General features: G+C 29.1%; 1 protein-coding gene across 1 annotated transcript in view; it reads right to left on the bottom strand.

The window, feature by feature from the left end:
- LOC107457480 (uncharacterized) overlaps positions 1 to 13,063 on the bottom strand; it is a 96,738-nt gene that overhangs the window by 81,618 nt on the left and 2,057 nt on the right. The gene's annotated exons all lie outside the window — the stretch shown is intronic.

A 13,063-nucleotide genomic window follows, 5' to 3' on the forward strand; every position in this document is an offset into this window, starting at 1 on the left:
GAAAGATTTGATTGAACTTATAGACGAATAAATATCTTAAATATTAAACAAAAATAATAATAATCACCAGTTTGGGGAGATTCTTTCAGTCAGATAAAAAAAACATAAAATGGGTATTTCCTCTAAGAATTATTTTTATTTTTGCCCCAAGTAATTGTAGAATATATACAGTGATTTACAAGAATTTTAGTGATAATCCGTAGCATTAAAATTAATTCAAATTTATTTGAATTGATGGGTTTAATTTGACTTGAAATAGTTTCATGATAATACACGCCAACGATAATTTAGTGGATTAGATTTTTAAGCTGATTATAACAATATCTATAATATCTAGGGTGCTAAATATAAATGTATAAACAGTTTTCTTCCATTATTTCTACTTTCAGGAATACCAAGTTGCTGAATTACGTAGTATGATACTTCTACAGTTGCGCAAAAAAATTTACGTTTGTTGCAGAAGTTTTAAAATTTATTTTAACTGTGTTTCGTTGCGCTCTCAAATAAAAAATCATTGATTCTCTATAAGCTCTTATTTTAGGATTCTACTTTGCTCTTCGAGCAATTTTTTTGTAAATTTCTGTATATATTTGTTATTAGCCAAATACAAATCTTAACAATTTGCTATGATACATTTTTTCCCAAAAAAAACTATTTTATTAGTTTGATTCAGGCTTAATATTTGAACCCAATTCTGATTGGTTTTGGCTCATCTACAGAAAATTACTGTAAGTTCAGTGTTGTGAAAATTATTTAGCTTAATCTTCAGTTAAAATGTAAAATGATGTGCTTTAGAGAAATGTTTAATTAAAAATAGTTTCGAGGACATTTAACATTTTAGTGGATGATAGCAACCCCGATAAAACGTTAATTTTTCTCCTAATAAAAGCAGTTTTTAATTCCTTACAGGTTCACTTCACACTTAAACTGTTTAAATATTTTTCTTTTCGCAATTTTTCCATTCTTGCAAATATTTCCGTTTCCTAGCAAATTATAATGGCTTCCTTTTTGTGTGAAGTTAATACGAAAATAATACTTTCCATTCAAAAGGTTTTTCTCTTTTCCTTTCTAAAGTCACCTTGCATAATTATTAAAAAAAATTTAGTAAGTATGTAATAGACATAAAAAAACATAATTAAGAAAATTATTTGAAATGTTTGTTTACGGACATTTAGATTACTTTATTTATAAGTTTTTAAATTTAAAATCACTATTGTTGTTTTGACAACTAAAAATTACTTTAATGGTTGACATAAATCAAATAACTTGAACGTGGTTGTGATAAAAGTTTTAAATCTCGTTTGAATTGATATACAAGCAACTATATCTATTTTCGCATGAACGTATATCATTTTACTTCTTTTAAATTAATGCAAGTATTGAAAAAGTAAACATCCAACTAAACTTAAATGTATATGGTTTATTTACTAAGCACGTGCATAACTATTCCGCTTCACTACATTTTTTATGCTATCAAATTTCCTTAAAAATACTACAATTAAATTATAAATGTATGCAGATTTTATTTTTTAAAACGAAAAAACATTTTTTAGAGGCATACATTTATAGCGTAGGTTTCCAACTTTTTTTTAATCACCACCCACCTTGCAAGTCAAGAAACGTTCAGCCTTCCCTTGCGAAAACGAACAGTAATTATAAGAATAATAAATAAATATTTAATATTTTCCCATTTTATGTAATTTAATATTTTTGTTACGAAACACCATTACCTTGTCTATTATTACGCCATTCAAAATCATGATCAGTTTAAAATTAGCTAGAATTCTACAATTTTAATAGTAACTCTTAATCTTTGATAACATTACAAGCTTCAATCATTTTCCAAACGTTAAAAATATAATTTATCTTCATTTTAAAGAAATATTGAGTTAATCGTCAATGAAAATTCCAAACATTTGAAGTCTAGATAGAGTACTTAAAATACAACTGAAAGAGCTCCACTCTAGATGACTATATAAGTTATCAACATCTTTTGAGTACTACGCGTAGAATGTATCATATTATCGTCGACAGGAACTTATCGTCAAACTAAGATCACTTTAAAATTATCTAGAAGTCAACAATTTCAGTCAAAACTCTGTGCTGGATGATATGACAAATTTCAATTGCTTTCTTATTGCTAAAAAACAGAATTTATAGTCATATTATTACGAGTTAAAATTTATCGTCATTTAAGATTCCAACCAATTTTTTAGGTATCTAATTTATAACTGAAATCTGAATTTAAATTGTAACTGCGCCTTTCTGCTTGACAAAAATTAAGTTTCAACTATTTCTCTCTATAGCAAGCAGGATTTATCGACATATTATTGCCAAATGGAAATTAAAATCCATAACAATTTACACTATTTTCGCTTATCGCCAATCACATTTCCAACAGCTTTCTGACTAGTGTGCTCAATATTCAATTGATGCCATGTGTATAGTGACAGAACATTGTCACGTTTAGGGAGCATCTCACTTTGGCACACTAGCCTTATATTTTATAATAAAAGAATATGATGTCCAAAGTTAATTATATTTCAATAATAACCCTTTTTTTAAGACAAACAATTTTAATAACAAATATTATATACTGAGTAAGAAATGTAAATAATTCGTCGATAGAAACCAAAAAATTCTGAATTTTAGCGTGTTCTCATATTCAATACTAATTTCACCCGCAGTTTGTTAACGAGTCAGTAGAATTACCTAACACCCCTTAAATACGCGAAAACTTTTTTAACGTCCCCTAAGAATCTTCCCCGCCCACTGGAGGGTGATAAAGCCTTCATTGAGAACCTATGCTTCTTATTAAGTTCAAACAAATCTACACCAGAAAAAATTAAGTTAAAGTTAAGTTAAAAATTCTTAAAAGGTTGGTTCTTTATTTTGACACGTATAAATAATCTAGAGTATGTTACGTTGATCTTATCGGGGACTTAGAGAAGAAAACAAAGTTATAAAAATAAAGAATCCGTGTATAAACAAATAGATTATGTATGGTGAATAATCGTAAGCAAATTAACGTGCAAGCAAATTCTGTAAGCATATTAATAGAGTAAAGAAGTTGATCTAGGTGCAGAATGGGGGTAAAAGAAGTTTTACGATTTTGTGCTCTTTTCTTGTATTTTTATGCAAGATGTTGAAGAATTGTAACAGCCTGCGTTTTGTATTTCAAAACAGAGAAAAGACAACCCCTGATACATAAAAGAAAATGAATTCATAAAACTCTGGCAAACAAATAAGAAAAATGTTCAAAGATTCGAAAGAGCCAGTAACAAATGTTTTATTTACATTTGGTTTTATAAGAAAAAAATGCGAAAAAAAAGTTTCAAGTGCGGCGAGAATAATTAAGATTAGTTTAATGATCATGAATAATTATGAATCATAATAATAATGATGATGATGATAATGTATCATGATAATAATAATGAATCATGAAAATAATGATGAGGTATTAAGGTAATAATAATTAATCATAATAATAATGATAATGAAACATAATAATAATGATAAAACATATTAATAAACATACTGAATCATAATAACCACAATGAATCATGATAACAATGATAATAAATCATTATAATACTGATAATGAATTATGTTAATAATAATGGATCATAATAATATGAAACAATAAACCAACCATCTCTTTTTCTATTGTTATTTAAAACTAATTTTTTGTAATAAGTTAAACTCGATTAAAAAAGTGTTATTATTCTATGTTATACGTTTTTATAAGATTCCTATCCTATTGAGACAAAGCGTCCAATAGAAGGACAATATTTGTAAAATTTTTATCACTTAGAAAATTATATATTTTATGATTTTTTTGTAAGTCTTTACCAAGCGATTGTCTGTGTAAGAATATAATAGGTTTTACTCCCACTGGTCAGAATTTCGTATTACAATGAAAAATTATCAGAAAGGAAAGAAATTTTATTTGAGTAATCTTTTTTTTCATTCTGGCATCGAAATATGTTATTATTTGAATTTAATGGATTTTATTTTATGAAAAACTGAAGAAATACACTATTAAAGAATCTTAGAATATGTAGAAAAGAAGCTAATAGTTTAAACTAATTTTTTATGCAATAATTAAAAAAAGTGAAAAATAATAGTTAAGTTTTATTAATTGAACTTTCTCAACAAATATTTAATGTTGTAACTATGAGTTTACTTTTTCTAAGCCACATATTTCAATAAAAATTGCATTTTCTGCTATTACTTTAATGCTCAGGTTTCAAGTGATTAAACTGATATTATACGCTCAATATTTAGATTTTATGGGTAAAAGAAGGCGATTCAGTAAAATAATTATTAATAATTCAATGTGTCATTCAAATAATAATTAGAAATGAAATGTAATTCAGATTGATTTCCTAAAAGTAAATTCTAAATTAACACAATATTTGGAAATAAACCCCCTTTGAGAATAAAATTTTAAAACTATTTTTGATCTCTTTATAGCGGCTATGTTGCAGTATTAGCATTAAAAAACATCCATAAAATAATTTATGTTTCTTTCATTTAGTTATATTAAATTAGGCTAAACAAATATAAAAATTAATAACTTTTAAGCCAAATTGTATTTTAGAATTGTATTTTAGAACCAATAATTACGTGCTCTTCCGGATGAAATTACGGTAAAATGTACCGACATTCAGGGTACCAGTACTTTTTACCGTAAAATCCGCAACAAAATAAATATTACTTACCGCAACTTTTACAGTAATATTTACTGTAAAAATATTGAAATAATGTAACTAAATAAGTATTACTGCAAAAATTACGGTATGAAATTTTACGAAAAAATGGATTTTACGGTTGATGACCAAGTATCATCAGGTGCCAATATTTTTTACCGTAGGGAGCCAATATTTTTTACCGCAATTTCATCCGAAATTTTTACATGGTTTCGTTCAATTCACTAAGCTCAAATGAATAATAAATAAAACAAACCCATAAGAATTAAGAGCCATTTTCTTGTTCAAAATAAACTTTACATGGTATCTGTACATATCTGTAGGTTACTTTAGAAAAAAAAGCAAAAATAAAATGGATATTTTTCCACTCCATATAAATAGGTTTTAATTAAAACGTATATTTTTCAAACAATGTTTAAAATGCTCTTAAATCTTGTTAAAAAATCATTTGATATAAAATTTTAACTCAATGCTGGACCTGATTTAAAATGAAAATTTCTGTCATTTTGAGAAAAGCATCATTTTTAATTTGGATTAACTCTAAAACTTCAGATTAAAGAGATATTTGTTTTATTCAATGAATAAAAAGCCATGGAAATATCACTAGATAAACTTTCCTCTGATTGGTTAAAAGATGAACTGAAATTCGGATCAATCAATAAAACTGAGATTACAGAAAACTTTCAGCAAAGTTTTCAATTTATCGAGATTGGTGAAGTCTTTTTATTTCACCTCATAAACGTGAAACAAAAATAAGTCGTAGACATCTTTTTAAAAATCCGTTGAAGTTAATCCCATTTTTTCCCGAGGAATTCCTTGACAGGAAGTTTTTAAACTGTATATAAGTCGTAATTAGACACACGTGTAAGTTTGAAAGCTTATAACAGTTTGCTTGGGTGATGTTTTGGTTTCAAGTATAAGAATGTATAATAAAAACGAATACCTATTATATGTCTCTAATTTTCAACAATCCCAACATAACAGTAGTGGAATCATTAGAAACATGAATTTCAAAACGTGTTTTCACAGCATTTATTGAAATATATATATATATATATATATATATATATATATATATATATATATATATATATATGTATATAATTTGATCCCTAAATTTGATAAATATGACAAATTTTTGAAAATTTATCAAATTTACCGGTTTGTTTGCATAATTCCCAACTCGTAATGTAAAATGGGATAAAAGTCCTTAACTTTGCGAAAATTCTTTCAGTTTGCGCAATTGCTTGGTTTCTATCAACATCGTGACAACCACGTGATTTCAGTGGTAGTTCTCATTTCGTTGCATCTAGGCGTCTCTTAGCTACCCTCTCATTTTATAAAATATTGAATAAACCCAGGTATGCTTGAGCGTTTTAATTTACAATTAGTTAATATTATAGATACTAAGAAAGCAAACAATGGTTTTCTAACAAAAGAAAGATATGCATTGTTAGAAAAAAGAGAATAATAGTAAAAATAAACAAGGTAGGGTATATCGGGCAAATGTATCCCGGGCAGTGGCACTTAATCTAAAAAAAATCAGTTTAGGGTATAATTTAATTTTTAATCACATTACTTTTCCAAAAAAAAGTATTAGAAATACATAACTGCTTTGAACTAAATTATATATATATACTACCCTAGAATAATGGAAGATACTTTCTGTTGTTGATATTTTTTTGAATTTCTCAAGAAATACTTAGAGGACTTTTTTGTAAATTTAGGAGAAGTACTTAGTCCATGAGATTATAAACACTTTGCAATAAAGTTTAAAACTTTCAGAGGTTTGAGAGACAGACATCAAATTACGAATTATTATTGAACACTCTATGCAAGATAAATCAAGCAATAAACTTGCAAGATGTATCGATTACTTTGGCTGTTATTTGCAATGCCTGTGTAAAGTTTCGTTAAATAGCTTAAATATTAATAGAGATAGGAACATTCTTACAAACAAACAAAATATTCTCGTGTTTTTTTGCTAAAACTTTAAAAATATTCAGTAAAATGAAACAAAATTTCTGAAGCAATTTAAAATAAATTACGAAATTATTGTTTTTAAATTTAAAAAAAAAAAATTTAAAAATTGAGCAATATATTGTCGGTTGTTTTCTTTTTTAATATATTGTCGGTCCCTAAAACCCCTGAAGGCTTTAAACTTTATTGTAAATTTAAAATTGGATAAACCAAGCACTTCTAACATTACAAAATAGTCCACTAAATATTTCTTGAGAAATTCAAAAAAATATCTAAAACCGAAAGTGTCTCTGCCATTAGTGTAGGGTAGTGTTTTTAATATATTATTAGTGGAGTAATACCAGGCTGCTGAGATTCGAGGGCCTGTTAAACTATCCGATCTTTAGATCGGTTTTAACCAACTCTAATCGGATTTAACTGTCAGTTTTAACCATGATATTAATTTTTTAGTTGTATACAATATATCATTCACTTTTTTTTTTATAAATTATTTTTTTCTTAAAAGAAGTCAAACCACCCAGTTTTACCTCAATCACATGTTAATTCTACGGGAAATTTAGAACTGCTAAATTTCAGTGAAAAATTAGCAGACATTTCTATTTTATATGACAGTTTACGAAAATTATGCATGTAACTGAAAATTATGCACTTGTGATGTAATCAAGGCCGTACTCAAGAGGGTGGGAAAGAGAGAGGCAATTTTCTCGAGGCCCTTGAACGGCTGAGGGCCCTACCAAAATTCTTTACAAAAAATTTAGTGTTTATTAATGTTTTTTCAAAAGGAAATGGCAGAGAATTTCCTTATCAATATAAAAACTACAATTTTGTATAAAGGGTTTTCAAAAACCCTACAAATATGAAAATTGGGATTTTTCTACTTTGAGGATTATGCCCGCTATAAATCTTGTCCTGGGACCCGTAAAACATTTTTCAGCCTTGGATGCATTTAGCGTTTTCCTCAGCTACACTGCTGCTTTTGTGGACCCAACATAGAAACACATCAAGGGGGAGGAGCTGGTACTGTTAGTACTCGGTTAGAACCTGCGAGCAGAAATTATTGAAATAAAACAGAACAGTACTACTTATCGGGCTATATCCCTATTGTTTGTTAGGGTATGAATCTTTAGTAAATATATTATAAGCTGCACTAAAATTAATTGTTATGACTATAATTACTAATAAATAAGGACGAGCCGTGATAGCTCAGGGGATAGAGTGTTCGCCTCTCAATGAGGTGAACCGGGTTCGAATCCTACCGATGGCTAGTCGATGCGAATCCGCATCCGGCTTGAGCCAACCACAGTGCTGACGTGAAATATCAGTGGTAAACGGATCATGGGTTAAGGTCCCATGCCGTCAGGCAAACCTTGGGAGGTTCTTGTGGTCTTCCTCTCCATGTAACGCAAATGAAGGGTTAGTTCCATCAAAAAATCCTCCACAAAGGCAAATTTCTCCCAATACTTGATACAGGAGTTCCCTTGTCTTCTAGATTAGATCCAAAGTTACAAGGCTACGGAGTTGAACATTAATAGTCGTAAACCCAAAAGAACTGGGTCTGCTGTTCAACGACGGTTATAAAATAAAATAAAATAATAAATGAGGACAGTTTAAAAACAAGAGATCATTAGAAACCTGACATAATGAAACTAACTTATTCACACAGACACCTTGAATTAATCAACAACACAATATGATAGGTTCTTCTTCTTGACTAGAAATGTAATCCTGAATTTACCTGCCAGAAAGCAGAATTAATTTCACCAGAATCGAGATACCCGGTTTTACCACACTCAACCCTATATAGAAAGAAAGACATACATGACTTTGCATTTAAGTTTTTTTTTTTTTTTTTTTTTAAAAAAACTCTTAATTTGCAATCATTCGCATAATTTTTATGTTTCAGCGAAATGTCCTTAGTTTCAAATAAACATTTCTTTGCGATTTTTTGTTCTGTGTAACTTCACCTTTTTCGTTCTGTGTAACTTCACCTTTCGTATAACTACACCTTTTTCGTTTTTTTGTAACTTATTCTTAACTATCACCTTTTTTTCTGTTAATGATTTGCATCCAATGGTCAACTTCTTGCTTTTGATTTTTGATTCTACCGAACATTGCTTGCATAAAAAGAATAAGGGCAAGAGAGTTCTAACTGATCTCAATCAAATTCTGAAAATTTGAGGTAGCCTCAGGATATTTCCGAAACTTACAATAAAAGCAAGGCAAGTGCTCTCTACGCTGCCAAATTCAGTAGACTGTGAAGGAGCTATAACTTGTTTACAGCTAAATTTTTACGAAACTTAAGGAAAAGTTTGAAGGAACGCTCCAAAATGAGCATTTTGACATATTTCTCTTCACTAAATTTTAATAATCACCGTGATGTTAAATATGGATATAAGGCAACTTAAAACTCCTTACTCTAATAAGTGAAATATTATAATTAAAACAAGGAAAATAAAAAGTTTTTTTTTTTTCAAATTTAGTTTTTTTTTTTTGTGTGTGTTTTAGTTCCTTTAAAGATAATCCGCGATTTGTCCACATAATTTTCAAAAATTACCTTATCCTTCCGTGCATTTCCTTTAAAAAAAAATTCTGCATGATTTTTAGATCTCTATTCTTATTATATTATATATACTATTGATATTATATTATATATACTATTCATATTATATTATATATACTATTCATATTATATTATATATACTATTCATATTATATTATGTATGCTATTCATATTATATTATATGTACAGTCAGCAAAAAAATAAACTGATCACCCTGAATAATTTTTGATCTAATGATTGGAGCTTCATGCTATAGGACTCAATCTCAATGATTCAGGGTGGTGATCTCAAATATGCTAATTAATTAGCGCAGACGAAAACATACCTCGTTATGGTAATTTTATTTTTTGCTTATTTCGCCATATCGTGAGATCTTTTTTAAACGTATTGAAAAAATTTTGCACACAATTAAAAAATTCATTTATCCAAAGATAATTTAACAAAGATAACGCAAAAATTAACTTCTACCAAATATTTCTTTTTATTATTTAATTTAATAATAGTCGAAAAAATTTTGGATTATAAGGTATACGCAATTTTTTACATCAATTTAAATAATGCAATTTTACATGGCAATATACAAAATTTTTGCAGAATCGGATGAATAGTTCCCGAGAAAATGGATTTTAAAAGTGCAACTTTTTTTAAAATTCAATTTCTCAGAAACTATTCGACAGATTTCACTCCAATTTTGTATTCTGCCGTAGAAAATTACATTCTTTAAAATGATGTACGAAATTGTATACCTTACAATTCAAAATTTTTCGACTATTATTAAATAAAATAATGAAAAATAATAAAAAATACTAAATATTTAATACGAGTTATTTTCTTGCATGGAATTATCTTTTGACTAACCAATTTTATAATTGTGGGCAAAATTTTTCAGCTCGCTTAAGTTCTCGAGATATGGCGAATTACGTAAAAAGTAAAATTAACATTAAGGGGTTTAAACTTTGGATCGCCATTCTGATGAAACTATCGGGACCATACTTCCTAGATTGCAGCTACCTCCTATATTTTGGGGGTCATAAATGCAAATCCTTCGAGAAAAAGAGTTACGTTTATTCTGATAAAGTACATTTTTGCGTCTTATTTCGTAACTTTAAATATCGTCTGCAGTAATTAATATGCATACTTAAGGTCACCCCCTTGAACCATTAAGATGATTCCTTGAATGTGAAGATCCGATCATTCGATGAAAAGTTATTCAGGGAGATCCGTTTATTATTTTGCGCTCTGTACAACCTTTGTAAACAAAAATTAGTTCCGAGTGTAAGCAGTATTGGTATACTAAAAAATAATAGCAATTAGATATTTTTTTAAAAAGAAAATAGAAAGCTTGATTTTTAAAAATATATATTTCAGGAACAAAAAACAAAAAGCAGTTTAGGTTTGGTAATATCAATTATATGAGATTTCATCAATCTGATAAAGTACCAAATAAAGTATGAACCACAAAATAATAAAGTTTGTAGTGTAGGTCACGCATGAAATTAACCATTTGCTAGAATCATCGGAGAAAAATAAAAAGCTTTCTATATATTTAAAAGCATTTAGGTGAGAAAACATTTTCATTTGATGTCACGGCATCAGTTTCTGTGATGGACAGTAGTTGAAAAATGACAGATGAACTGCAGAAGGAGACGAAGAACTGATCCTCCCATTCCTCCGCCCATCTTGCTCCCTACTTTATTGTGATCTTGGAAGAGGAGTTTTACTCCCATTTTTTTCATGGCGTCAAAATGAGAAATGGGGAGAGACACTGACTTTCAAAAAATATCTTCGTTTGATTTTTTTTTTCTTTCTCAAACTTGAGGTTTTTAATAGCCTATAAAAGATTTAATTCAAACATCAAATTTTCATTACAGTAGGTATTTTTAATTAGCTAATTAAATTGTAAATTAATTGAACTGTACAAAATTTATGAGCAACCACAAATGACGTAAGTTATCCATAGTAAGAAATTAAAATGGCTAGGCCATGTTTGGAGAAAGAGTCTTGACATTAAAAAAACCTGAATGACATAGAACAAGACCGCAAACAAAGAGGTTAGTGACATTGAAAAAAGACGTAAAAACTTTGAAAATTAACCTTTTACCTGTCGGACTCTTATGCACTAAAGGAGAAAGAGCCGTTATGAAAAACGTGGTAGCAGATGTCACGGCGAAAGACCGAAATCGGCAGTTGTTGACTTTCACCGGTGAATGTCGACAAACACCAAATGCGTCGGTGAAAGATCGAATATTTCATTACATTCTTGTACATTCGGACCCTCACCAGTGTATGTCGACAATCACAGATATGCTTTGGTGAATGTCCGAAATATTTATTACATTCGATTTAATATGAATTTATTAGTGGATATAATTACATTTATTCGATATTTTAACCCTACACTGATGTTTTTTTAAGGTTAAGTGCCACTGCCCGGTATACCCTACACTGATGTTTTTTTAAGGTTAAGTGCCACTGCCCGGTATACCCTACACTGATGTTTTTTTAAGGTTAAGTGCCACTGCCCGGTATACCCTACACTGATGTTTTTTTAAGGTTAAGTGCCACTGCCCGGTATACCCTACACTGATGTTTTTTTAAGGTTAAGTGCCACTGCCCGGTATACCCTACACTGATGTTTTTTTAAGGTTAAGTGCCACTGCCCGGTATACATTTGCCCGGTATACCCTACTCTGATGTTTTTTTAAGGTCAAGTGCCATTGTCCGGTATATATTTGCCCGATACTCCAAACACTGATGTTTCTTCTAATCTATCGTCAGTAAGTATTAAAATATAGAATAAATATAAATATATCAAATAAATATAATAATATTAATGAATAAATTAATATAAAATTGGATGAAACAAATATTTCGGACATTCACCAAAGCGACTATGTGATTGTTGACATTCACCGGTGAGAGTCAGAAATAAGGGTATTTAGCTAATATTCCGGACATACACCAAGCGACTACGTGAATATTGACATTCACAGGTGAATGTCGACATTCTCCAGATTTTGGTGTTTCACCGTAACATATACAAATCACAGAGAATCTTTTTTCAGTTAGCTACTATTTTGCAAAAAAATGCAACAACTGTTTAACCTAAAAACAAGATATATAATTTCATATAATTAATAAATTTTGGTTTTCAGGAACATTCTATTTTTCCGATTGTGAGTGCTAAGAATGGAAAATAAGAGTTACCAGTCTTAAGCATTTTGAAACATAGACTTGTTTCGAAAATGGAACATTGGCATTTTAACTATTAAAAAATGAAGAGGCATTGCCGCAAACAGAAGACAATGGAAGGAACATGAGACTGAAATAGCCAGGACCTGCAAAGGGCTGTTATGTCTGCTAGGAACAAGAATTAAATTGTATTATAGAATGTCTTATAGATATTTTCTTGTATAACAATCAATTATTAAATTACGTATTAGTTACCGAATATTGCATCATTATACAGATGCCATCGTCCTTATTCCATATTTAAGACTATGATATTAAGAAAACATTAAGTCGGTGAAAAAAATTTCCTATACTCCTTCTCCAACTAAGTTATACTTCTAAACTGTTTAGCAGAATGTGTAAGAAAAGTTGGATGTCTTTATGCGAGGCAATTTATTTTAAGGGGATCAAGCTACTCTAGCAGAGAAAGAAAAATAGGAAATTTTTGGCAAAACAAAAGAATAAACTTAACTTTTGATTAAAAGAAAAGTCCTTTAACAAGGAACCAATGAACTACTAAAATTAATTCGTTTAAAGCGATAAAAAAAATGGTGGCTGTACTGTTCTTTTTTATTGATTA

Source organism: Parasteatoda tepidariorum, chromosome 11 (assembly GCF_982258835.1).
Source record: "Parasteatoda tepidariorum strain Cologne lab strain chromosome 11, Ptep-v5.0, whole genome shotgun sequence".
Taxonomy (NCBI): Eukaryota; Metazoa; Arthropoda; class Arachnida; order Araneae; family Theridiidae; genus Parasteatoda; species Parasteatoda tepidariorum.